A 27662-nucleotide genomic window follows, 5' to 3' on the forward strand; every position below is an offset into this window, starting at 1 on the left:
AATGACCCTGAAAGGAGACGTGTACATAGCAGAGCTACTGATCTGAGAGTGGGAGATGCTGACCTCTGTTTCCTGGGAAAAGTAGACTGACCTGCCCGGGACCAAAGGCCCAGTTCTTCAAATAAGTGCATTTAGGAATCAAATTATTGCTTGGGAGAACAAAAGAAGAAAATAAAAGTGGGAATGAAACAATGGTAGGTAATAATGGGACTCTATAGAGCCACTACATGGAGCATCCAAGGTCATTCCTGCAACTCTGAGCACTTCTTTCCAAGTCCCAGGCCTGCCGCTGAGAGAATAACCCCTGTACCTGGGCACACCGGGGACCAGCCATTTGGCTGAGTAGTCAGCTCAGTGCATGTGAGGCCCAGGATCAGACTTTATCTCAGGAGACATTCAAGGCAGCAATGTGGGAGGGAGGCACAGCTTCTTAGGAGCTCTCCTGATGCAACTTCTCTGCCTACTTGCTGATATCTGTTGTACCCTCGAGGAAGCAAGTGGGGAGGATTTATTTGGTTGGTGGCAGAGTTCAGAAAGAAAGCCCACTTCCAGCTCAATAGTTTGAATGCAAGGAAAAAGGGCATGGAATCAGGAGTGGGCAGAAGCTGTGTTCCCCCCACATTATTTCTAGTGCTATGTCTCACCAAAATGAGGATCAGCTTCTTCCTCAGCCATCACCTGGTCAATCCTTACTTTTTTTAATCCAATACCAACAAAGCATCAACTGAAAGTCTTGCGGACCCATCTGCTAGTTGCCGGACCAAGAAAACCATTATGCATGGAGCAGTAAGCAGCTCTCGGATGTTAACGTCCTTTCAGTCCCCGTCTTCCCAAGACGGCTTGTCAGAGGGTAAAGATTGATATTTCACTACCTTCACGCTTGCCAGTCCCACCTGACTGTCCAACCTAGAAATAAGGATGACTAGTTTTAACTTGATTTCATTCATCAGGAGGATGCCATTCAGCTGAGACCTTGGGGTGACGCTCCGGTCCTAAGAAAACGACAACAGCCCAGTTATATCACCCTGAATATAGAGGTTGAAAATCGAATGGGCTGATGAAACCTGGATGTTTAAATCAACTCCCTCTGTCTCCCCTTTTTCTCTCTATTGTTCCTGCCAATAAATGTTCCAGCCCTCGGCCCAGCGTGATTCAAGCTGTGGATTTCCTCACTTTCTTACCACTTCCTTTCCTGTTTATACAGCAGTTCAATTTGTTTCTTCTCCCTTGTTAACTGCAGGGGAGAAAATACAAAGTTGACGAGAGTTTGCTGGAACTGCATGTTCTCTATTGAGTGGATAAAGAGGGAATAAACCCCAGGGAGTTTTCCCTTCCCTTCATTTTACTTGCATGAGTAAATGCTTCTCAGCAGGAGCTTGGGTAACAGGAGCAGGCCCCTGGTCGGACGTGCTTTTCTCCTTACAAAACAAATTGCAGACTGCGGCATTGTGTGCATGTGTGATAAGTGTGGAATGTGTCACCGCATCGTGTTTATACAGTGCCTGTCTGATTAGTGAACTAAAATCTCCTCTTGAAGTCCTTTGCCGTGAAGTCATCAGCCAGGAGCAATGGTGTTTGTCTCAGATGTCCCCTGCTCGCTGCAATCGCAGGTAGGACATTTTTCATGTAACTTTGTTCCTTTCTTGTCCTGTGCTCCATAAAGGCCTCTGCATCTCAGTACAGATGCAGCCCCATGTGTCTCTGCAAACTCCTGATTTGCAAGAGGATGCCTTCTGCAATGGAAACTTAGGCTGCAATGCCTTTTTTCCCCCCCCTCTGCCAATGCACAGTGCTGATGTTTTCTCTCAAACATGGGGTTTTTGTGTCTCAGACCAAGCAAAATGATCTTGCTTCTATGAAGGAGGGTGTTTTAGACTTGCTCATGAGCACTGGGAACACATCCATGTTTATCTGAGCCAGCCCCATTCAGGAATGTGGAGCCGTTAACAGGGAGAAAGGCAAAGGAGGAGAAGCAGGATGGAAAGATCAAACCTAGGGGAGGGGTTGAAAAGAGAGGGATTGAAAGGGCTCCAAGCAAGAATTAAAGAGGAATGAACAGAGGTGGTGGTGCAGGGGGAGCAGATAGGGGAAATGGCTAGAATATGAAGGGAGCAAATGAAAGAAGGGAAGAGGCAGAGGATAAGAGCAAAGAGAGAGAGTTATTTCCAGGAAGCAGAAAGCTAAGTCCTGCAGGCCTGATTCAGGGCGAGGGTCTAGAGACACAGGGGTGAGTACAGATAGTCTAGAGACCCCGTGTTCTTGGTGATGACAGAATAAGGAGCAATGGGATCAAGTTGCAATAAGGGAAGTTGAGGTTAGATATTAGGAAAAGCGCTCTCACTAGGAGGGTGGTGAAGCGCTGGAACAGGCTCCCCAGAGAGGTGCTAGAGGCTCCATCCTTGGAGGTATTTAAGACCCAGGTAGACAAAGCCTTGTCTGGGATGATGTAGTTGGGGCTGGTCCTGCTTGGAGCTAGATGTGACCTCCTGAGGTCCCTTCCACCCTCATTGTCTATGATTATATGACTCTGAGTTGCCCCCCATCCAAGGTTACTAACAGGCATTACATTTAGATTAAGCTAACTCAGGCTGGGTTGATCTTAGCGCCCATCTGTGCAGGTGAGTTAAATCAGGCAAAAAATGGGGGTCTGATCTATGTTAGTTCACCTCCGCAGGTGAACTAGATCAGGAACAAGTTAACCCAATCTATTAAATGCCTGTACATGTTTGGAGCACAACACCGAGGCTGAGGCTATGCTCTTCCTACCCACCTGGACCAGGCTATTTGTAGCCCCCAAAACCCTCACCCTGGGATGGGCAACAACCCCCACAACCCCTTGCAGATCCATGAACCCTGCCCCAGACCCACCAGCCCCCCTTACCTACACAGTCAACCTCCCCACAGACGTACTAGCTCCCCCTCAATCCTGCCTGTCCTTGCCCAAACCTTTAGATACTTACTCCATTTTCCCCATGTGGCTCCTTGGACCAGCTCCTGGACGGTAAACGCCACTTCCCATCTATGTTCACATGGCTTAGATTAGGCCATGTGGACACAGACCAGGTGCAGCAAACATTGGTATGCATCCCTAGACATCATCTGGCATCACCTCTTTTGCTAGAGGAGGCTTAGTGGGGCTGTAGTTTTGGTAGCGATGAGCCTACCAGCATTGGTGAAGTGGGAAAGCAAGCTTGTGCAAGGAGCCAGAAATGAGCCTACAGGGCTGGTTGCTGCTTGGACTCTGCTCTCCCTGACCAGTATGAGCATTTGTATGAGGCTTGTAGCTGCTCCATGTTCAGTACCCAGTTTCTGTGTGTGTTTCTGTCCAGCTGCCTACATTGCTGGCTTTGTACTGTAATATCCAAGCACTTGGCTATTCTGCATATCTTCTCCACTTGCCTTCTTTGTGTATGGAAACCTTGGCATGGAGCAGGTGATATGGCTGTGGATCTGGTTGTGTCCCATACGATGCTTTTGTATCCCCAAAGCCCTTTCCAGATCTTATTCAAATGTAGGGTATCCTTCAAGACCCAGGAAGTAAAAACAGAAATGCAATGCTGGTTGTTTCCCCCTTCCCTTTCCCCAAGGAGAAGATCCCAGCCTCTGCTTTGTATTCAGGCATTCCCCATATGCCAGGCAGCACAAAATCTGAGCTGGGCTCCATGAGCCCAGTGAGAAAGGAAGAGGGGTAGAGAGGGAACTGGAAACTCATGAATATGACAGTAGGAAACACAAAGGAGGAAAGAAAAGGGGAGGGAAGCAAGGTGTTAGCGTGCTCTTTTAAATCTCAAGGACTAATCAATCTTGGCCTCTTTTCCAGTGAGCTCCACTATCACCCTGCTTTGGCTGTGCTGTCCTTGCAAACCCCTCCATGAATCTCCAAGGCATCCAACTTTGACCCAGTTCTGCTTGACATTCAAAGATTTCTCATGCTAAATATTAATTTTATCTCCTTCACCTCCAGAGGATTTCCTTTTGCTTTTTGGTTTGAAGGTTTTGCTGATGTTTGGGACAGAGCCGAGTCTCACCCTCCAAGCCCCAGAGCTAACTAATGCAAATTGCAGCCTGGGAGGCGAGACACCTGCTTCTAATTGAGGGCTGCAAAAATATTCTTTTTAGGGACTTTAAAGAAATAAAGTGGGGGAGGGTTTGGTTTTTGTATTTAATAGATTCCCTGGGAAGATGACTTCTTACAGTATCTGATATTTGACCCAGCTCTGTAGTCTCAAAGGCTACTAACCCCTGGAAACACCATATTAATTAACTAAATCAAATTAATTAATTCATTTGCTACTGACCAGCTTGTGTGCTGAACTGGATAGTTTTTATCTTAACTTGAGGGAAAATCATTTCTTTTAATAACAGTGTGGATGAAAATTTGCTAATGTTCAAAAATAATAGTTTTCTATCTTGATCTCAAGCTAGTCAGATGATTATCCTTACCACTATCACTACTAATAACAATGTCTACTCTGGTAGCACCTGGAGATTTCAAACCGAGACCAAGAGCCTATTAATTAAGGTGATGAGTGCAATGCAAGAACATGTATAAAATGGATTATTTTTCTACCTACACCTAGTCTGTCTATTCAGGTAATAAAAAGACAACCCTTTCCCAAAGGAGCAGTCACAGTTTTTGCATATGATCAGGCAATAATGGGTTGTTGATACAGCTGGCAATATTTTCCCAGCCTGTAGGATACTAAAGGTCCTGAAATGTTTTTTGGAGTCTGCAGTGTCATCATATTACGGCATTTCATGGTACCATGTCATTGCATGGCATCCCATCTCATAACAAGGATGAGGGAGCCACATATGATATGTGCATTTGTCCTTCGGGCTTGATATTGAACCAGTCCTTCAAAGGCATCATTCTTCCGTTATATTATTATTCACTTACATTATTCTTCACTTGTATTAATATTTACTTTTAGTCCAGGTCCACCATTGGTCCATAACTCCAGACATAATGTGAGCCCTACGGTTTAAGACATAACTTTCCTCCCAGGTTGAAATGCAGTGAGGCATTTTGCTATGAGTTCCAAGTCTTAAATGCCTTGGCTGCAATCCTGGCCCTATTGATTCAATGGGATTTTCATAACTCACTAGATTGGAGCCAGGATTTGTACCAGGTGCTGCACATCTAAAGAAGCAGCAGGTCCTGGGTCTCAATAAAATGTTTTCCATTCCTAGCTTTGATGTAATGGATGGAGCCTGATTCAGGGCAGATGGGGCAGGTGCATGATGGGTTCTCATTTCTGTATGAGCCTGAGAAAGGAAGCACTGCTTTCCATCTATCACACACAGAGCTGTCTACACATCACTAGGTTTTAGTACTTCGTTTTGGAAGTACTAAAACACAGCACATTAAGCACCCATACTGTGCCATATGGGCAGTGCATGTGAAAATTTCCCCACTACGTCACCATAACAGTACGCTATAAGTGGAGATTGTGCCACTACAGCGATGTAGCTAGGCAATCATGTGTAAACCTGTCTGATCACTACGTGTCCTTAGCATGACATACAGTGATGTAGCATGCCGCTACGTTGATGCAGGGAGACATGCAGGTACGCCCATGTACAGGACAGGGCAGAATGGGGCTGGGACTTGGTCTTGTTTTACCCGTGTGATGATTTGTCCTCTTGTCCATGTGACCCATTTGGCTATCCTGTTCTTAACATCCACTGGTCAGATTGCATAGGAAGCTACTCAGCCGCTCAAAGGACTTTTGGGAAGGCAGCAGCCGGCTGCTCAGCATTGCCTTCCCATAAGCCAGTGCCCGTGACTCCTGGTTTTGCCTCTCATCTGATACTCACCCTGGACACCCTGAACCAGTGTTTCCACTTCTGGATATGTCTTTTGCCTGGCTCTGAGCCCTGACATGTTGCCTCTAAAATGCCAGCTAGTGCAGCTGAACCAGCACCCTGGGAAGTGCCGGGAAAAGTGCAACCCACCCACCTCCTCACTAGGGAAACCAGGAAGGAGATTCAGGTGCAATACATTTAAAGAAAGAACCAAGACCCAGATCCTCAAAAGTATTTAAGCATCTAACTCCCACTGAGATCCTGAATCCCTTATTGTGGGAACATGGGATGGGGCTGGAAAGCACCTCCTAGGTGGCAGAGCCGGGCCCCCTGCTCTCACAGGCAGTCCTAAAAAATGGTCACTCCACCTTCTCTCACACCCCATACCAAATCACCTCCCGGGAACGTAACAAAACCCACCTTATAATGTGTACAAAGCAGAGGGGAGAATGGTGCTGCCACTGCTCTGCTGCTGCAATGGGACAGAAATGATAAGGTTAATATTGGCTCGTCACTATTGCACCACTGATTTCAATGGGAGTTAGGTTTCAAAGTCCCTTGGAGAATATGATCCTAAGATTTTTATCTTTATGGATCGAACCTCATTCGAGATGGGAAAGGTTCTGGGGAGCTACAGGACAGTGAACCGGAAACTGCTCGAACTTTCAGAAATGGGTCACAGAGGATATAACATTAATTACAAGCACATATGTCTAAGTTCTGTCTCAGGAACAACCTCTGAGCTGTTAACTCGAGTGAAATGATATGTTACTGGGAAAGTGAAGGCAATTACCAGAGTGGGATCCCTAAGAATACATCATTTCATACAACACTTGATTAATGGCTTTGGAGGAATAATAAAGAATCCCTGTGAATGCAAGGGAGGTGATGTGATTTACCTGGATTTCAATAGATTCTCTGATAAGACACTGTGCATGGACAGGTGGTGAACAAGATAAATAGAAAAAGCGAGAGAGCTTCAGAGTTTGTTTGCAAGGGGGTCCAGAGAATTCAAATTAATAGCATTATAACGTGTAGGGCACCTAAGGGAACAATGATACTATTAAATATGCTAACATAGGCACGTGGGAAATTGGATATGGGCAACCAGAAGCTGGACCATGGATTTCTAATGGCCTTATCATGCACCACTGACGTTAATAGAAATTCTTCTTGTTTGTACAATATAAGGCCCGACGTTTGAAGGTAACAAACTTTAAGAGGATTAGTTAACACAGTAAAAATGCAGGAGGATTACAAGAGGTTTTGGTTTGCTGGGAGAAAAATGCATTGGCAAGTGATTTACACTATCAGAAAACTGAAGGGGATGTATCTCTAAAAGATCCAATAAGAAAAATCAAAACCTTTTAAAAAGAATCCAAGCTAAATAAGAGAAGGAACAATGGGATTTCCCTGGTTGTGGATGAGTGATGCCCTGAGTGCATATGCCTCAATGGTGCAGTTAGGATCTGATTTAGATACAAAGCTAGTGCCTTCTCCCAGGTGGGCACAGCATCCAGAGCAAAATCAGGAATCAGAAAATAGCAGACAATGATAAGCAAGTGGAGAAATTGCAAAGAAAGAATGGGTTCCTGGTATGAAAGGAGAAATAACTCCAAAAAACTCCAATGGATAAACATGTTTGGTTAGGGAAGGAAAAGCTAGACTTGGTATTCCTGAGGCAGGTCTCAGAGGATGTACAGTCCAGGGACGTGGTTGTCACAGGGGACCTAAACTACCCTGACAACTGCTGGGAGGAGCAGTCAGCCAAATCCAACCATTCACGTAGGTTCATAACCGGTGTGCAGGACCTTCACCTAACGCAGGAGGGATACGGTCCCACTGGGGGCAATGCCTTACTGGACTTGGTGTTGGCTATGGGAGAGGACCTGGTAGGGGAGCTGCGGATTCGTGGTCACCTTGGGGACAGTGACCACCGATCAATGGAACTCACCATACAGCACAGGGTGGGTAAGATAACTAGTAAGGACTAGTACTGGACTTTAGGAAGGCTAACTTCAGTGTGCTCAGGAGTGTAGTCAATGATGCACTGCAGGAAACTAGTATTGGCGAGATAGGAGTCCAGGAAGGGTGGTCGTTTCTAAAGGAAGCAATCCTTTGGGCGCAGAGGGAGATGATCCCAGTACGAGGGGAAAGAGGGAAAGGAGCCAAAAAACTTCCTTGGCTAAACAGGGAAATCCAAGGAAGCCTAAGGGCAAAACAGAAGGGACATAGGCAATGGAAAGGAGGAGTATACCTATTTGGCCCGCACTTGCAGAGAGGCAGTCAGAAAGGCCAAAGCAACAGTTGTGGGCTGTGGCAACACAAATTAAAAACAACAAAAAGTCTTTTTCTCAGTATGTAGGGAGTAAAAGGAAGGTGCAGGGCAGCATAGGACCCCTACTGAACAAGAAGGAGCAATTAGTGACAGGCTGGGGGGACAAGGCTGAGCTCTTCAATGAGTTCCTGAACAGGGCTCAAGAAAAGTTTCCTAATGGGTTCTTAGATGGGCATCGGAGGGACACCAGCCTAGCAGCCGTCAATGCTGACTTGGTTCAGAGCCACTTGGATGGACTGGATGTGTTCAAGTCAGCAGGCCCGGATGAGCTGCATCCAAGAGTACTGAAGGAATTAGCCGGTGTCCTAGCAGAACCACTGGCATGGGTGTTTGTGTGCTCATGGTGCTTGGCACAAGTTAAGGTTAATTAAGAGGCTGTGACATAGATGCTCACATGGTCCGGTGCGTGAGAAATTGGGTTAGCAGTCGCACCCAGAGAGTGGTAGTAAATGGGTCGGTATTGACCTGGAAGGATGTGGGTAGTGGGGTCCCGCAGGGTTTGGTCCTTGGACCTGTACTCTTCAGTGTCTTCATCAGTGACTTGGATGTGGGTGTACTCTGTCCAAGTTTGTGGATGATACTAAATTATGAGGTGAAGTGCACACTCCAGAGGCTAGGGAACGATTGCAGGTGGACCTGGACAGGTTGGAAAAGTGAGCAGTACACAACAGGATGCAGTACAACAAGGACAAGTGCAGAGTGCTGCACCTAGGGTGCAAAAATATCCAGCACACCTCCTGGCTGGGAAGTGACCCTCTCAGCAGCACAGAAGAGGAAAGGGATCTCAGAGACATCATGGACTCCAAGATGAACACGAGTCATCAGTGTGACGAAGTCATCAGAAAGCCAATGGCACTTTATCCTGCATCAGCAGATGCATGACGAATAGGTCCAAGGAGGTGACACTTGCCCTCTATGCGGCATTGCTCAGACCGCAGTTGGAGGACTGCCTCCAGTTTTGGGCACTGCACTTCAAGAAGGATGTTGGTAGACTCAAGAGGGTCCAGAGAAGGCCACTAGTATGGTTAGGGGCTTACAGGACAAGCCCTACGAGGAGAGACTGAGGGACCTGGACCTCTTCAGCCTCTGCAAGAGGAGGCTGAGAGGTGATCTTGTGGTCACCTACAAATTCATTAGGGGGATGCAGCAAGGGATCGGAGGTGCTCTGTTTGCCAGGATGCCTCTTGGGGTAACAAGGAGCAATGGTCACAAGCTGACAGAGAGCAGATTTAGGCTAGATATCAGGAAAAGCTTCTTCACCATAAGGGCGGCCAAAATTTGGAATGGGCGTCCAAGGGAGGTGGTGCTCTCCTCTACCTTGGGGGTCTTTAAGAGAAGGTTGGACAGGCAACTGGTGGTGTCATCTGGCCCCAGCGCTCTTTCCTGCCCAGGCAGGGGGTCGGACTCAATGATTTGTTGAGGTCCCTTCTGACCCTAACATCTCTGCATCTATGGAAATATGAAATGAACTCGCAACCATTTCAGCTACATAAAAATGACATGCAGGACACTGCCCAGATTACTTTAATTGGGAAATCCATTTCAGTCTCTGTCCTTCCTTTGATGCAGCGTCTCCAAAAAAAACAACACAAATGGGAGTCTGGTTTTTTTTTCAGTTTATCCATTTGCATAGAAAAAACCATGAGATCGCATCTCACTTCCAAGGATATCCGGGGTTGAGCGGGGGGAAGGCAGCCGGCGCTCCAAAAGTTTGTTTCACCAAATGGATAGCTAATTGTAAAGGGCCACCAAGAGATGCTAAAAATAGAAAATGGTTGAGACGTACTGGATTTCTTTCCCATCTGCTTACCTGTGATGTCAGAGGAGGGAATAGTTTTTCTTTAGTACAAAAAGGGAACTCAGCGAATGTGATTAATTCTGGGCCAAGACTTGCAGAAGTATGACAACTGCATTTGCTTGCACAAAATGAATAATTGTTCTTCGTTCTGCTATCCAGGAAATTAGCCAAATTTATCAACTGACCTTGCAGATGAGATGCCAGGTTGTCCCTGTCATTTGTACACAAAGTTGCATGCCAAAACTTCCCCAGACTCTCACTATTTATTACTTATGTCTTCAGGTAACACTGAATTTTTAGGGGAATTGTAGGGATTTTTCCACTGCCTGCTATATCAATATCCAGTACTGAGAGGCCTTAGAAATGTTAAGAGGTGTTTATTTATAATAAAAGAGAGAAATCAATGACATTTAAAAGGCAAGTTATGGGGATGGAAATTTGCCAGGCTGGTTTCCATCAGCGCATCGAAATAACCAGAGGACATCAAAGAGAAATTAAAGAAGGCTCTTCTTACTCCAGGGAACAAACAAATGTCTGGTCTGCACTAAACAAAGCATTCATTTTCTATTTAAGGCCTCCACCAACTGCTGTGTACACTGAAATGAAAACTAGCTCCACTGTTCGTATTGTTATCAGTTGACAAGTCTCCTTACTGCCAGAATATGCTCAATGACATATTCATTAGGGTTGACTTCAGTCTTTTTCTTGGCTGCCAACTTAGATCCCTACCAGCCAGTGTTTCATCATGGAGGAAGAGGAAAACAGATTCAAGAGCGAAAGATGCAGCGGGCACTGATTTCTTTCTTTCTTTCTTTCTTTTTAATATTATCATTCAAAAGTTTTGCTTTCCTTGCCTGCCCAAGAGTTGGATGTTGAAATGATGTTTGAATGACAGTGATGGCAATAGAGTTAATACAATTGCCTTCAAGGAGTGATAACCAGGCATCCTGGTTTTGTCTGATTTAAAAAAATCCCCAAGTTTTGGTTAAAAAAGGAACCCCAAATCCACATTTTCCATGATTAAAATAAGGCATCGCTATATGTGTATGTGCGTGTGCGTGTGCGTGTGTGTGTGTGTGTATCTATTTATATATATGTGTGTGTATGCATGTGTATATATATGTGTATATATGTATGTATGTATTTGTGTGTATATACCTATGTGTGTGTGTGTGTGTATATATAATATATATATGTATATGTGTGTGTATTTATATATTTATATTTATCTTCATATTTTTTTAGTGGTGTTTCATTTCAATCACAGAAAAAATGTGGATTTGGGGTTACTCCTTTTTAACCAAAAATTGGGAATTGTTTTTTTTTAATCAGAGAAAACCAAGGTCCCTGGTGATGACCCAGCACATATCATACCCTATGCAATTAAGTTGAATAAGGAGTTATTATAAAACAGTGCGAGATCCTTCCCAAACAGGCTAGATTACTGCCTAGGTAGCAGTGCTGGAGTAGGAGGGCTTGTACGACAAGTGCTGGGTTCCCCACGGAAAACAAAGCAAAGGCACCCCATACCATACCATCAACGCCCACATCCTATATGGCAGCCACCATTTCTGACTCACAGAACTCATCTCAGATGAGTTTTCAAGCATGGGTTTAGGCTTTTTGGGTGAGATCCCTGCATAGGCATGCAGACCACCCCTGAAGATGTTCAATCAAGGACTTCAATAAGAAGGTGTTCAAGAAGGATGTGGAGAAGCCTGAGAGTGTCCGGAGAAGAAACACTCGTACGATTAGAGGCCTGAAGAGCAAGCCATACGAGGAAAGGCTGACAGATATGGGACTGTTCAGCCTAGAAAAGAGAAGACTTCAGGGGGATTTGGTAGCAGCTTACAAATATATCAGGGGAGAGCATCAGGGGCTAGGTGAGCAGCTACTCACCAAAGCACCCTAAAGGAAAACCAGGAGCAACGTTCAGAAACTCCTAAAAGAAGGTTTCAGACTGGATATAAGGAAACACTTCTTCATGGTTCATGTGACCAGACTCCCAGCAATGCAGTCACCTACCCTAGAGATCTTCAAAAGGAGACTGGACGCACACCTTGCTGGGGTGGTTTGACCCCCGCAGTCTTTCCTGCCTGGAGCAGGGGGCCAGACCCGATGATCTCACAAAGTCCCTTCTAGCCCTAAACTTCTCTGAATCTGTGTTGTGTGGGCCTGCTTTATTGCCCCAAAGCTAGAAAGAAACAGAATCAGACACAGGCAGATGGCCAAAGTGTGCAAGGAACTGTGAACAAATATGCCCATGTCTGGCCAACGCCTGTCAGACTCCATCTGTGTCAGGAATTACCATTGTCATTGAGCAAGTTACCCTGTCCAGGGTGTGTTAACACTTGATATGAAAATGGTGCATGGACAGAAGAAGAAAAATGGTTTTTAAATGAAAAGGTGGAAAAAGTTGTGAATTCAAAAGTTCCAATTCTCTGCTGTGGACTAACGTCATTCCAGTGACTTCACTGGATTTTGCCTCCCCACATAAAATTGGGTCAATGGAGTTTAAAATCAGGTGCCCCAGGCTTTCCCAATAGACACACTGTAGGAAGTTTCCCAAGGAAACCTGAGACTTTCGTTGAATTAATAAAAGCTAGAAAGAAGCAATATTCTGTTAGCGTTTGGAGGAGCCCAGTGTTGGCAATAACAGATATTAAAAGAAACCATCAGAGGAAATAACAGGTTTTTTGAATAATTGCTATAACGCAAGGTAATAGGAAGCCATAAACCTTCTCCAGCCATTCTCCTTGCTATAATTTTACTACATTGTCACTAATATCTGAGCTATTGTTGTAATTTCATTTCATTTTATTGCACTGCTTGCCCAGCCCTTCTAATGAGATAAGCATTTCTGACAATGCTGGAGGTCGCGATGACAATGATTTGCAAGCGAGACTAGATGCTGTGTGCGGACTGTACAGTTATAAGTGAAAGGAAACGGGAAATGCATGTTTAGCACTCAATGTGGGTAGGCCAGCAAGGGGAAAAAAAAGATCCTCCAGACTCAAGGGTATCCAAAATTCAGGGGTTGTTTTCAGCTTATTATAGAGAAGCGCCATAAAGCTGAGAGAGACAGTGACCAGAAAGGAAATTATTTCTCCAGATGCAAACATGAGAGGCTGTTTGGTTTGGGGGCAAATGCACTGAGGCAGGACTGAGGACGAGTCACTTCATCTCTCTGTGCTGAAGTTTCCCATTTGTAAAATGGGGATAAAGGTACTGTCTTTTTCCTCGGGGCTTTCTCTAACTATATATTAGTACAAGGGATTTATAGTCTACAGTCACTAAAGGCCATCACCTTCATCTTATTTTGAAAACCATGCGGTTACCTCTTTTCTACTTGACTTATATGCCTTTGAATATCTCTGAGTGTTTCACTCGATACAGGAAGAAAAAGTATTTTCTCCAAGTCATTTTGCTGCAAACCCCAGGTCACCTTGCAGTAAGGACAGGGCAGTCATTTGCAGGGCAGCACATGGAGGGTAGGTGGAAGGAGGAAGCATGTCACGATTTCCAGGAGACACCGGCTTGTGTAGAAATCAAAACTGTGGAGCCAAGCGGCCTCGTGCTGGTGGGCACTGCAGGGTGCCAGAGTAAATCAGGCAGTGAATCACTACATAGTAGGGGAATCTGATGTTTAGGGTTCATGCTGAGAAATGTAGCTATGCCAAAGTCACAGAATAAGGAAGAAAGCCATATGTCCTCCTATGCAATTGGTCTCTTTGGGTAGGTTTTGAGCATTATAGACTCCAGGTCAGAGCCTCCTCTGTTTTGAATGGAGCTATATCAATTTACTTGAGCTGAAGCTGTTCCTCCTGTCCTTTTAAGAAATTAAAATTTAAGACCCAATATAGTTCTCAGCTACATCCGCTGTAAACCTGAAGTCACTCCATTGCTTGTACCGGCAATCGCTCAGTGTGAAAGCAGGGGATGTATTCCAGTTTTCCACCCTGATAACAGAAAATTGGGCATTGCCTTATACTGTGGGGCACAAGTTAATGTACTATAAAAGGGAAATACTCCTGGAAGGAAATGTTGAGGTTTTAATTGTCCCATAGCTGATACGCCTGCTGCAATGCTGGACAACATCTGTCCCTGTGCCTCTTATACAGTCTGTGTACGTGATTATGTATCTCTTCTGTCAGCAGCCACACCTGCTAGGGTGGACTGGCCAGATGCATTAGCCTGTGAAACCCTTGGTTGGATGAGCAGGGCAGTAGGGCTCCCGTGTACATCCACCCAGAGCAGTGGTCTGCAAGCTCTTCAGCAAATTTGCTTTAGTCACCTTGTTGCAGACATCCTTGCTTCTGACCTAGGTTTCTCCCCTGGGGTCTCCCCTGGCTGTATGACTCTGATTCCAAACCATAACTGTGTCTGACAGCTCAGGTCCTGGTAGGCTAGCATCTGGAGCCTACTAACAGCTTGAAAATGTCACTTCTAGTTGTGAGTTTAAGTAGGACAGGTGCTATTTCCTAACCACAGTGCTCCTGGACTCAGTGGAAAGTCACCGCTTTCCTTATGCACAGGAGCAAAACATGCAGAGACTATTTGCTCTAAGTACTGAATTCATGGAGATGTCTTGGTTGCTAGTACAAGAGTGCCCTGGGCTGAATTGGGGTGAATCGCATCATTGCTTGTGGGAACAGAAGGGACTATGATCGTTTTTTCTGACCTACAGCCTCATGCAGGCCATAGAATTTCCCCCAGTGATTCATAGATGCATATATTTTAAAGCCAGAAAAGGCTATTAGATCATCTAGGCTGACATCCTTTAAAACATACATGGGTCATAGAATTGTATTATGCCAATAACTCACGTTTGAGTACAGCATGTTGTCTAGAAGAGGGTCCAGCTGCGAGCTGAAGAGCTCAAGACATGAAAAATCTACCATTTCACCTAGTGCTTTGTAGCAATAATTAATCACTCTTGCTGTCAAACAAAATGGCCTTATTTTCCATTTGAATTTGTTTAAGTATAACTTCTCACTATGCATTTCTGTTATGCCTTTCTCCAGTAGTCTAGAAAGCTCATTAGTACTCAGTGGGCACGTCTACACGTTCATTATTGTGCCTTAGATATTATGCATTTAGTTTACTACTTCCTTAATAAAGCACTAACTAAATGCACAGGAGCTAAAGTTACTGTGCAGTAGCACCAGTGCATGGTAATTTAGTGATGCTTACTGCGCATTAGCCTAATAAGGCTGCGCGGTAAGCTACTAGCATGGTTTGTGCCGTGACACGCTACTACTCAGTGTTATTAGGCCAATGCTCAGTAAGCGTCTTGTGTAGACATGCCTAGTATTTTCTTTCATGCAGATACTTACATATTACATTCAGTTCCCTTCCAGCCCTATTCATAGATGCGTAGATGCTAGGGTTGGAAGGGACCTCAAAGTATCATCGAGTCCGACCCCTGCCAGTGGCAGGAAAAAGTACTGGGGGCCTGTGACCCCAGCCAGGTGCTTGCCCACTCTCCTCCTGAAGACCCCCAAGGTAGGGGAGAGCACCACCTCCCTTGGGAGCCCGTTCCAGATTCTGGTGACCCTCACCATGAAGAAGTTCTTTCTGATGTCCAACCTAAACCTACTCTCCATCAGCTTGTGGCCGTAGTTTCTGGTTATTCCAAGGGTGCTCTGGTGAACAAAGCATCTCCTATTCCCTGCTGCACCCCGCCCCGGTGAATTTGTATACTTCCACGAGATCCTTCTCTTGCAGAGGCTGAAAAGGTCCAGGTCCCTCAGCCTTTCCTCGTAGTGCCTTCCCTGCTGGTCTCTAACCATACGAGTGGCCTCCTCTGGATCCTCTCAAGGTTTTCCACATCCTTTTTGAATTGTGGCACCCAAAACTGGGTGCAGTACTCTAGGTGCGGGCTGACCAGTGAGGAGGAGTATCACCTCCCTGGACCTGTTTGTGATGCACCTACTAATACATGACAAAGTGCGGTTAGCTCTGCTAATTACTTCATCACATTGATGACTCATATTCATCTTGGAGTTGACAATGACCCCAAAATCTCTTTCTGTCACTGTGCTGCTGAGAAGGTCATCCTCCAGCCTGTAAGTGTGCTGGTGATTCCCTCTCCCTAGGTGCAGCACCTTGCACTTTTCCTTGTTGAACCGCATCCTATTGTTCTCTGCCCACTTCTCCAACCTCTCCAGATCCACCTGGATTCGGTTTCTTTGTGTTTGCTTCGCCCCATAGTTTGGTGTCATCTGCAAATTTGGACAGAGTGCTCTCCACACCCTCATCCAGGTCGCTGATGAAGATATTGAACAGCACTGGTCCAAGGACCGAGTCTTGGGGGACCCCACTGCCCACCTCTTTCCATGTCGATGCTGACCCATCCACCACCAGTGTCTGGGTATGACCCTTAAGCCAATTTGCCTAATTTGCTTAAGTCACCTATGATCCTAAGTCATCTCTGGATCTTCTTTTTGATAAGTTAACCAGGTTGATTACTGCGTCAAGCTCAATAATAATCCAATATATTATATCATCATAGAAAATGAGGGCTGGAAGGGACCTCAGGAGGTCACATCTAGTCCAACCCCCTGCTCAAGGCAGGACCAGCCCCAACTACATCATCCCAGCTAAGACTGTCTAGCTGGGTCTTAAGATCCTGTGAGGATGGAGATTCAGCAACCTCTCTGGGTAACCTATTCCAGTATTTTACTACCTTCCTAGTGAGAAAGTTCTTCCTAATACCTACCCTAAACTTCCCTTGCTGCAACTTGAGCCCATTGGTCCTTGTTCTGTCAGACGATATAAAAGTCTGATTCTTTCAAAATGAAGGAGAAAACCTGTTAGTAGGCCACTTCTCCTGTTGCCTTTTGCAGAAGAGGTAGCTATATTATTAGTTCATCAGGCAGCCTTTATTTTCCACAACACAAGCCCCAGTCTTCAACCAACAAAACAACACAAAATCCTCTGTCTTCTCCGGACATTAGGAAAGAGCCACTTTTCATGCTCACTTCACCCCAGCAGAGCAGCCTGGCTTCTCCTTGCAGGTTGCTCTCCGGCGTCCTTCTCCTGGGGAGCTCCCTCATTAGCGAATGCCCCACAGCTGAACTTCCTTAACATGGCTGGCTGCCCTCTCAGTTGGGGACAGACCACCCTCTTCCAAAACTTCCAGATATGTATTTTTCTTGAGGCAATACTTTGAATGTCATAGTCCTCTAAAAGCTTGTCTTTGCTATTAAAGCCATGCAATATGATGGCAAGAGGGACTTATAGATAAAGTGAGAGAGGGATTCCATACTATGAGGCTGATAGCGTGCAGGTTTGATTTTACAGAGTATATATTTCTTTTTTTCCTGACTCAAAACACTAGGTCTGAATTAAGCCTGCCTGGGATATTTCCTAGACCAAACCATAACCTCCATTTTGGCTTGTAATATCCATTCAGACAAACATGTTATGTTATATTCCAGGCAGTTGCCCTGACCAGGAAAGGTGCTTGTGGTGGCTCATCAGAAGACTGTCACTGAAAAGCCATTGCAGAGCAACCTAGAGTTGTCCGCTTTGATTGTCTCTTCTTCGTTGCATTAGTCCCCTGGGATAAGTGGTTTTCTGCACAAGGGTATCAACTGGCTGATAGATATTTTTAGATGGATCCACCTGGCTGATATCGCATGCTGGGCATGTGGCAAAAGGACAAAAACTGTATTTATGAGGGCAAGTTGCTTGTCTGAGTAAGGGAGTAAACCTTCTGCATATGCAAAAAAATGAATTGGCCAGAGAGAGAAAACAGGAGGGATGCTGCCATTCCTGAAATGCTACAAAAGCCCAACTAGACCCCAGAGGCCCCACAGCGAGATGAAAGTCAAGGTGAGCTTGCATTAGTGACCAGGCATGGGGTAGGGCCTGGGGCTGTCTCCGAAGACTGCATTGACTGGACTATGGGATCCCATCTCCTAAGAAAGGGCTCAAACAAATGGCCTGAGTCCAGAAATAAGCCTTACAGATGCAGGAGTAGGCATAGGGCCATGGTTCTTCCCAGATGTATTTAGCATATAAGTTTTTTTACAGCCTGGTGTTTGTCAGAGTTTCTAAGCCAGGCTGTGATATGAATTACCCCAAGCACTGGAGCAGCTTATAATCTGGATCTGAGTAAATGAGGCTTTTCTGGCTCAGGCCTATTTTCCATTTCTAATTAATTCTGCAAAGAAAAAAACCCAACGCATGCTACTCAGCTTCATTCTTCAGTATAGTATTAAAAGGTGAACCAAATTTTCGACTTGAATGCACTGCTGTAGCTCTGTGCATTTCCACGACGCTACTTTGGTTCCATAGTAGTATAAGTAAAACCAGAACTTAATGAAGGGTCTTATGGGACCAATTCAAAAAGGCAATAAAGTTCAATCTTGCCCATAGGTTTCCTACCATAAAAGGGGACAAACAGAACTATTCCCTAGATCATGTCTGTGAATATCTTTTTTTTCTATTCCTTAATTTTACTGTTATAGAGGTAAATATTCTCAGCCACTTATTCCAACCCATGTAAGGAAGGTAATTGGCCTAAATTAAGTACATTTGGTCTAGAGCTCGCACTCCTTTCGAATAACAACTTCTGTTGCCTGAGACCTGGAAGTCAACAAGCTTCTTTATGCATGTACTAGGACAAGATCCCATGTCAAGGTTGAGGTTCTTCTTTGCATGGTAGATTTATTAATGGAAAAGTAGAAAAACTCCTTGTATTGAGTAACTGAAATGCTGTCAGCATTGTACTAGCCTATACGACTTCAGCAGAGTATTATTCCTTTTAAATAAGTAGGGACTCTGGAAGGGAAAATAGGCCATGTAGCACATGCTGCCGTTACGGGCCTCGGGAGTGGCACAATGGATATACAGCCATCCAAGTTAGTTGTGGTGCAGGTAGTATGTGGTTTTGGAAACGGCTACCATGAGAGGTCTGTCTGTTGAATCATCTCAGAAGTGCCTCTGTATCTGCTGCCTTTGGCCTGGCCTGCCAATACAGCGGCACTGAATTAATTAAATGTGAGATGTCATACTGATTTAATTAACGGGATGCAATTTTGTCTGGGTACGCTCTTCGATGGCTTTAAAACAGGTTTATGTCCGTTCAGCTTGTCTTATACCACTCCCCTGAGCAAAGTGTTGGTAATGACAATTAAACTGGGACTTCTGAATATTAAAGCAAATGTTTCTGTTGCCCAAGGTAAAAGATTCACCTCAGTTAGTCATGGCCACGGCAGGCTCTTCAACCTCTGTCTGTTGTCCAGACTCCACTAGAGACAAATAAATACTATATTTAAAGGCCTCCATGTGTGTGATTAAATTTTACAGGGACAAGCTGAATGAATGGAGCCAATTTTAAACTGACGCAATGATGTCCACGCTAGGGGCGTGCGAAATGGGCCATATTCAATTCAGATTCGGATTTGGCCCAAATCGAGGGCAGTGATTCAATTCATTGATTCGTATCACTGTCCCTGGTTCGATTCAGCTGAATCCAAATCTGAAGATTCAATGCTGATTTGGAGAATGCTGGGGCGGATGGAGCGTCCCACAGGAGCATCGAGGGGGCCCCCCACGTGATCAGCAGTGAACCTCGAAGTGGACCGGAAGTATTTTAGTACTTTAGTACTTTTGTGAAAAATATGGCGTGTTGAACTAAGTGTTCAGCCTTGTCTTCGGACAATAAGGTAAGTTTATGATGAGTTGTACCAAACTATTCCCCACAGCCAACACTTGAAAGTGCACTCGGCACTTCCAGTCCACTTCTTGGTCCTCCACAGCCTAAAACATTTCTCTTAAAATCTTGCCTAAAATTTTCTAACTCAAATCATTTTCTTTGGAATTAGGTGTCCAAAGGTATATCAACATGGGTTGAGACACTTTACATAGACACAAAACTGGGAACAGTATAACAGCATGTCACTGTGGCCAAGCCCAGTAAACTACTTGGTTTATAAGGACCATCGTGCCAATATGCCTACAGGTACTCCTCACTTAATATAATCAGGGTTAATGTTTTTTTCGTTATTATGATGCTGATCTATTAGAAAACATACTCCGTTAAAGTCATGCAATGTTCGGTTATAACATTGTTTGGCCGCCACCTGCTAGTAGGTAACTACTGTGATGTAATTGGATCCGCGTAACATCGTTTCGCTTTAAGTCACCATTTTCAAGAACGTAACTACAATGTTAAGCGAGGAGTAGCTGTACACTGATTCTAAATCCCAAGCAATGTGTTGTGCTAAGACATACCAGCTTGTTCAGCATTTGTATGAGTATTTCTATCACATGAGGTAGATGTACCCCAAATATCCTAGACAACTTTGAAATGTTCAGCTCTTCTTACTTTATGTGTGCCTAAAGAGTTCCTAAATTGCCCACTTGTAAAACAGGTATAACAAAGATTTGGATCAATACCTTCTCATATCACATATTAAACATGTGATCTCAAAGCATAAAGGTTAGGTCATTTGGCTATTATGTAATCAAGGCCAAAAAGCATTTTCAAGCCTACAAAAATGTTTGTGTCATAGTTAATGAAATAACAGCTGTTGAGAACTTGTGGGAGAACTGTATAAAATTCAGTGTATTAAAACCAGAGTATTAATCATTACAATAGCTCTTTGTTCCAGAAGTTGTGTGATTTGCTCCAACTATTTCTGGCCTTTGGTCAGAACATCTGTATTTTCATCTCACTTTCAGGTAATGCAAATGCTATTAAATTATTTACCAATACAATATAACTGGGACTGTTTCTACACAGATCCACATTCTGACTGATCTGAATATGAATAAGTACCCCAACAAGTTACAGCACTATGTATAATGTATAACAATATCGTTTAAATTAGCGCTGAACAGGGCACTTATAGGAGTCTGAAAATCTTTTGTAGTTCTTTTGATATCTTCTGTTCAAGGTATCAAAGTAATATATAGCAGATTGATGTGTTGGTCACCTAAAATGGTGAGCTCTTAAGTGCAGGTACTGCCTACAGTTATGTATGTAAAGTGCCTAGCATAACATAAGAGAGAGAGAGCTGGTAAGAGAGGTGCTGGTAAGAGATCTCAAGTGCTACCGTGATATAAATAAATCATAACTAAAGATTCTTGGAGATCCTATGTGATTCGTTCATCTTACAAACTTATTATTATATATTGCAAATACTGAAAAATCTTTAGGACATCACCTTCAATTGATAGTAATTACTATTTGACTAAATCTAGAAAACTGAATTTTAGGAAAGAAGTTACTCCCTAGTTCAGCAAATCATTCTCATTCAGGAAAGTACATGAGCATGTTTTTTAACTTGAACTAGGATTTAGACATGTAGTTAAAATTATGAATGTGCATAAGTGCTTTCTTGAATAGGGTTAGTCTTATGCATGCCCCTAAGTGCTTTCCTGGTACAGGACCTGAATGCGTACATGTGGACCCATCCCGACACGTGGGATACTACCCACTGAATGACTGGATCGCCTGTTGTCATTTGGAAGTGGTTAAAATCGCACCGGACTGACCAACCTTACAAGACTTCAACTATTTGTGGGCACAGGTCTTCCCAAGAGCACCTGAACTTCAATCAATTCCAAATCTGAAGTCTCTCCATAATGGGGATCATATCTCACCCTAACTCGTGCTGGGAGCTAAAAGTAGGAGCCATGAGTAGGTAAATCAGTCATGGCCGGTTCCATGGGTAAAAAGTGCTCTCTTCCAAGCATTTCCACCAGATCCCTAACAACCAAGAGTTTTGAGACAAACAAGGAGGAAGAGCTGCTTTCTAGATAAGCCACCCCAGGTTTTACAGTGAGCCAAATGCATACTTGTACTAAGACAGTGGGGGCCAGCCCATTCAGTCGGTGCACCACAAATTAGCTCCACATCTATGAATCTGTGAATCCTCCCCGATTGCTACTCCAATCCACTTCCCCAATGTGCTGCTCTGAGTTCATCTCCCTGCCTGATCTGCCACTCTGCTTTCTGCTCCTGGCCCTATTTGCCCCTGTGCTGAGTGCATAGATATGGATCCCCTGTCCCCTCCCTAGTCTGACACGTGTCACATCCAGAGGCTACCTGTGCCATTTGTGGCATGCATAGCACAGGTTGGCCACCCCTGTACTAAGAGATTTGGTAGAGGATATCAATAGGAACTGCTGTGTTCTGGGTCCACCTGCATTAGAAAGAGGGTAGCTGTAACCTGGGATCTGTTGCAGTGCCTTAGCTTTTGCATCTCTCTCACCTTCCTGTAGAATCACAGCAAATGAGGTTGGAAGGACCTCAGGAGGTCACATCTAGTCCAGCCCCCAGCTCCAAGCAGGACCAGCCCCAACTACATCATCCCAGACAAGGCTTTGTCCACCTGGGTCTTAAACACCTCCAAGGATGGAGATTGCACCACCTCTCTGGGTAGCCTATTTGACTGCTTTACTGCTCTCCTAGTGAGATGGTTTTCCTAATATCCAACCTCAACTTCCCTTGCTGCAACTTGAGCCCATTGCTCCTTGTTCTGTCACCTGCCATGAGTGAGAACAATGTCAGATATAAAGCTATTGATATTAAAATGCTAATGCAAGACTTGACCAGTGTGGTCAGTTCAAATAAATTACAGAAATATCAGTAAACCTCACAGCGTCTCCATGGTAATCTGTGACGTGCTTAAAGTAAAACATGTGAGAAGCAAGGATGTTGTAGTCATCATGCTACAATGTCCTCTGGCATTACTATACTGAAACAGATAGTTTCCAGAAGCAAAGATCTGTTTATAAGATCTACATTATAAAAGCTTCAGTGGACGGAGCATAAACTCGGTCAACAAATAAGTTCTGTGTGTTTTCTGGAGTCTGGTTTGTTGTGAATGAATGCAATAACCGTGAGCTTGTTGCAGGGCTCTTTTTGCAACTCTATATTTTTCCTCTTGCTGAAAGTCAAAAATCTTGAAATAGAGCCAATCAGATACAGCTAAATTGTGCCCCTGCTGCAGTGAAAGAATGATCAGCATACAATTTATTAGAAGAACAGGCCATGCTAAATCTTTACTCACATCACTGCAGACAGATATATCCAATTTTTTAAACTTATTTGACTCCTGAGCGAGTAAAAAGAAAAGGGACGACAGATTAGCCAGTTATAAAACCATAATATACTTTTTGCTGGACCCTTTGGGAACTGGAGCTCAAGGACTGCAACATCCATTATGTTCAGTTATACATTCGGGATACCTTTCTCTGCAATGGCCTTCGAATTGGAGCTTTTGATCAGTATGTTATGAACGTTGCCTACGCTCAATGGAAATTTTGCCATTTGAGCAGGCTACAGCAAATCAGTATGGGGGAAAAATTCAAAGCAGAAAGGGTGGTTAAATGTCTAACTGTCACTGAAAGTCAATGAGAGTCAGATGCTTGACTCTGCTGTTTGTCTTTGAAAATCCTCCCCAAGCCAAAATCCTGCAAACAGTTGCCCAGATGCTGGAACTTGATTCGCGTTCATTAGCCGCTTTGAAATCAATGGGGCGGCTTTCACGTGCGATGTCGAGGGGGCCATTTCTATGATGGAGTTGTAGTGTGAGTATTTACAGGCAAGTTTGGAGCTTAAATCACATCTGGTTTTGGTCCAGAAAATGCAGAAAAGACTCCAGGTGAAATTGTTGCTTGTTTGGGTGTTTTTAGAGTGAAAACAATGAAAATCATACACGTCATGAGAAAACTGCAGATCAGGTCTCGCTGCTAGGGCAGCCGTGGAATTATTTGTAAAACAAGAATAGAAATTGTGCTGAAAAAACAAGAGCTTCGGGTCACCACAGACCTTCTCGCTGTGCTGAGCTTGTATTCAGCGTAACAAAGTATTTTGTCATCAAAGGGTTTTGTTAGGACAATGGCTCGTGACACGTAAGTTTGCACTGCGTTTGCTTTTATGATGACTGCGAAGCAAGGAAAAGCAGACGGATAACCAGAATGATGCCCGAGAGCTCTGAGAGGCTGAATAATATATTTCCAAGCCTGGTTATTTTAATCTTATCCTTGCAGTGATTGCCTAAAAAGTAATGGTTTGGTAGGCTAAGTATCTAAGGACAAATGATAGCCCCCATCCTGCAAGGACAGCTGTGTGAGCAAACCTGTGCACCCAATGGGAGTTCATCGGAGTCTGGACCTCATAGCTTTTTTAAAGCAGGGAAGAGATGTAGGATGCAGTGCATTTCATAGGTTGCAGCTACAAGGTCTAGCACTGATGAACCCTAAGGGTGAATAAAGTCTACTTGTACTATACCTCAGGCACTGCTATCTATGAGTTTGGCCATACCTCTAGGTTCTAGTAAAGTGGGGGTGGTGCATCATTTCTCCCCTCAGACCATGGAGAGGAAGTGGGCAAGGCACAACTGGGGGGCTGGCCAGGGAGCAGATGCAGGAAGGGCAACCTGCCACCACTGTCCCCAGTGGTGCACCAGGTCCTACCCAGCTCCAAACATGAGGCTGTGGTTGTGCAGAAGGCCAGACTTCCTGAAGATAGTGACAGTGGCAGCAAATAGGTTGCCCCTTCTTGCCCTGCTCAGTGCTTGACCCCTCCATATGCCCCCACTGGCTGGGGAGCAGGAGCTGGAAGGAGGCACCTGCCTGCAGCCAACGCTGTCCCTGACCGAGCCTGGCAAGTACAGCCACTTCCTGCAGCCCACCGGGAAGTGCTTCCAGGGCTCCTCCAGCACCTGGGTCAGCCAGGGACAGTGGTGGTGGCAGGAGGGTTACATCTCCTGCCTAGCCCCTGCTGTCCTCTGCCAACCTGCAAAAAGAGGCTGCATGGGGAGCTGGGGACAGCAGCAATGGTGGTTCCTCTGCCTATGCCTGCTCCCTGCCCAGCCCCCACCTCTTTGCATCCCCCATCGACCAGAAGTCCAGCTGCTGGGGGCAATTGTTCAGGGTGCTGGTTGTAGGTCGGTGGCAGTGAGGAACCTCCCTTCCTACTCCTGCTCCCTGCTTGCCCCCTCCAGGTGGAAGAGAAGAGGTCACTGTGCTGTGCCAGAGCATAAAGGACACTAGACCATAAAGGCTGTCCATACTTAGTCGAGCTCAATTAGCAGGATAGGGGACTATAACCCATATAACCCTTAGCTCAGCATTGCCCCAGGAATACACCCTGTGTTGCTATTATTGTTCCAGTCCTTCGTTTCCAACCGCATGGACCCAAATCTGCTCTCTGTAGGACACTGCTTTCCAGCTACTCATTTCGCGGACCTAATGAGTCAACAAACAACTTCCTTCAAATAAAGGCTGAGCAATTCACCATGGGTATGATTATAACCTGCAGAATGGGTAAGCAGTCTCAGACTGAATGCTCTAGCTCTGATGTCCCCTGAATAGGCCTCTTTATACTGGCTTGTGAATTAATTCATTAATAATAAGCATTACTGCTACAAGGAGAGAGACCCCTTCCTTGCACCAAAGACTTCTCATTCTAACCAGACCTATGAACCCTGATGACCTTAAGTGCTGCCATCAACAACACTTCGTGCTGGATTATGCCTCTATTCTATGCACACGATCCACTGAAATCAGGCCCTCTGTGCCCCTTGAATGCTCACCCGGGAGAAAACCAGACCCTTGGACTGGGATTTACTGAGGAGCAGTAAATGCTTCCCACTCCAAAAAGTTAGGGGCTGAACACAGGGTGGGGAGAGTGGTGGGAAACAGATCCCTGCCCTGTATCCAGCAGAAGTGGCTGCATGCATTGAAGAGGGCTGGCTGTATTTACCACCAAGCAGACATAGCCTGCTGTCCTCTCCTGCAGAAAAAAGGCAAAATTTGCATTGGTACGAGCATGCCCAGGAGATCGAGGGCAGTGATTCTTCCCCTCTTTTCAGCACTGGTGTGGCCACAACTGGAGTCCTGTGTCCAGTTTCGGCCCCCCACGACAGAAAGGGTGTGGACACATTGGACAGAGTCCAGTGGAGGGCAGCAAAAATGGTTGGGGGGGCTAGGGGACAGGACTGGTGAGAGGCTGAAGGAACTAGGTTTATTTAATTCACAGAAGAGAAGACGGAGGGGGATTGAATAGCAGCCTTCACCTCCCTGCAGGGGGTTGCAAAGAGGACGGAGCTGGGCTGGTCTCAGTGGGGGCAGATGACAGGACAAGGAGCAATGGGCTCAAGCTGCAGCAAGGGAAGTTGAGGTGGGATATTAGGAAAAACTTTCTCACCAGGAGGGTGGTGAAACACAGGAACAGGTTACCCAGAGAGGTGGTGCAGTCTCCATCCTTGGAGGTGTTGAAGACCCAGCTTGACAAAGGCTTGTCTGGGATGATGTAGTTGGGGCTGGTCCTGTTTTGAGCAGGGAGTTGGACTAGATGTGACCTCCTGAGGTCCCTTCAATCCTCATTTTCTATAATTCTATGATTCTATGAAAACAGTATAAAATGCACTTCAGAAGGGGAATTTCCAGGATAACAGCCCTTTCCAAGTTCTTCATGGTGGGATACAATGATGGACAGATCTAGGATTTTGAAAAGGAGAGTACAGGTTATGTGGTGCAGTATCACATATAATACAACACACTTTTTCCCTAGGTAAAAAGAAACTAGGGGGTTTATTAGCATGCTGGGGGCCTAGGGCTGTATTATTCAGTTCCAAATCAAAGCAAAACAAGTATAACTTCATTGGAATGTGCAGTCATTTGCTATGACATAGATTATATATAAAAACACAACAAACGATGCAAAAATAATCAAATGATGTTGTTTCTTTAGTCCTGCAATCTATGAATTCAATGTACATCTCTTTTAGATTCATAAAAGGAAATCTAGCCTTCTTGAGCATCTTGACAGTGCATCCAGTGCTTCATTGAAAGTTATTTCCACACCTGAACTGATGTTCATTTGAGTTAATGTTTCCACACCTGACCTGATGGTTCTACCTGGAGTTCAAAGCCGTCTGAAGGGCTGCGAAATAGGAGCTACATCCAGAGAAGCAGCTAATATCAGGATTGCAGATAAAAAGAATAGCTCTTTAGCAGAAAGTCAACAAGTGGGCAGGGTCATTAATACCTGTAAGAAGAGACATTTAGAAGGAATCAGGTAGATTACAATGACCCATGAAGTCAAGTGACTCCCTCACTGCCACTGTCACGTGGTTGGTTTTAAATTTTGGGCGGAGCAGGAATCAAAGGGGGATGCGGCTGCACCGCTGCAACCCACCCTCCAGGATCCACCTCCAGATCCTGCCATTTGCTGCCCCAACTTCACAGCTCTTGCAAATTCTCAATGCCATATCACTAGCCCTTTCTTCCATCAACTTTACTTGAGGTCAGTCACCTCAGATTAGGCAGTGATGAAATAAAAATTCCTCTCTTCCAGGAGGCAATGGCGTTTGGGGTGAGCGCCATCCTGGGATGGAAGTTTTATTGCACATTAATGAGATAAACAGACACTGTAGCTCGTTCCCTGGTACTCCCCAGGCCATCCCATTCTGCTAAATGAATATGTCCTCAGCACACAGTGGCTGCAAATCCAACATTATGTCTCATCATGGTAATCCCACGAGGCCTAGGAGTTCTGCTTCCACTTGACGTTGTTGACAGACCTCCAGCTTCCTGGCCAGAGACCTTTTTGCCTTGGTTTATTTTTCCTTTGAGCACTCCCTTCCTGTCAGTATAACAACAGCTGCAGTGTGAGGTTTTGCTTTGCCAAACCTGGAGTAATATGATGTATTCACTTGCCTAGGAGTAGAGTAGCATCAAACAGCACAA

The 27662-nt window shown here is 44.9% G+C and overlaps 1 protein-coding gene across 1 annotated transcript in view; it reads left to right on the forward strand.

Moving 5' to 3' along the window:
- Positions 1–1587: 1587 nt before the first annotated feature.
- The window catches only part of GYPC (glycophorin C (Gerbich blood group)), a 77286-nt gene continuing 51211 nt past the window's right edge, over positions 1588–27662 (forward strand). Inside the window, exon 1 of the mRNA XM_006022908.3 lies at positions 1588–1610. The gene's annotated coding sequence lies outside the window, so the exon portion shown is untranslated. The remainder of the gene's footprint in view (positions 1611–27662) is intronic.

This window comes from Alligator sinensis, unplaced genomic scaffold (genome assembly GCF_000455745.1).
Source record: "Alligator sinensis unplaced genomic scaffold, ASM45574v1 scaffold510_1, whole genome shotgun sequence".
NCBI lineage: Eukaryota > Metazoa > Chordata > Crocodylia > Alligatoridae > Alligator > Alligator sinensis.